We start from the raw sequence: 1,048 nt of genomic DNA, 5'->3' as shown, positions 1-1,048 counted from the left end.
AAATATATAAATATAATAGATATACATTTATTGAGATAGATATATACAAATACGTATAAGATATATACACCCAGTTGAATATAGTTATACATTTAGGAAATTCTACATTTATATTATTTAGATGATTATTATTATTATAATTATAATTATTAATTATTAATATTATAAAATCATATATTTACGGGTTCTCAGAATCAATTTGTTTTACGTTCCTATCTTACTTTATTCAATTCTTGTATTTGTCCCCAGTTTGTTACATGTCTGTTTCAACCACAGTACCAGACAAAATTTATACATTATTTATGATCTCTGCAATTGGGAATGGATGAAGAAAAGCAGAAAAATATAATAAAAAAAAATGTGTCGACTGCTCTGCCTTGCTTCATTTTTTTTTATATTTCTTTCGAATAAAATTTCAAAATCCATTAATGTAGTTTCGTTAGGAATCTTCCACTCAATATATTTCCAAAATTTCAGTTTCCAATTCCAACTAACGACTTGTAATTTCAGAGTCAAAGTTTTGTTTCAAAAAGTCAAACAAATCGTTCATAGCGAAATTCGAATTTGTATGTGTGTTTTAAGGTAAATTAATGATTTCAATAGTTTCTATACATAATTTATAAACTATCTTATGTTGTGATCTTGGTCTGAAACGCACTCGAATCAACAATCATATATTTTTTTTTTTTTTTGCGACGGCAGCACGCAACAGCAACAATTCTTTTTATTATTTTTTTTTGTTGTTGTTAATTAAAATTTCCACAATCTCTTTGTTCCTATTTATGTATCAAAGTCTAAATCAAACTAGTTATTAAAGTCTGATTGGGATTTGGTTCGATCACAGTTTAAGGAAGGAGAAGATGATAAATTACGGGTTATATTTAAGTGAAGTTGGTATATATCAGAAAAATGGGAGACGGTTTAGTGGTGATGAGTGTTAGTGTGTAACCGAGAGGTCTCGGGTTCGAGTCTCGTTCGCGACAGTTCTTTTTAAGACTTTTTTCTTTTTGAGGTAGTTCCTTTTTCTATTATTATTATTATTATTATT

Source organism: Rutidosis leptorrhynchoides, chromosome 1 (assembly GCF_046630445.1).
Source record: "Rutidosis leptorrhynchoides isolate AG116_Rl617_1_P2 chromosome 1, CSIRO_AGI_Rlap_v1, whole genome shotgun sequence".
Taxonomy (NCBI): Eukaryota; Viridiplantae; Streptophyta; class Magnoliopsida; order Asterales; family Asteraceae; genus Rutidosis; species Rutidosis leptorrhynchoides.
Note: the sequence above shows the minus strand (reverse complement) of the source record.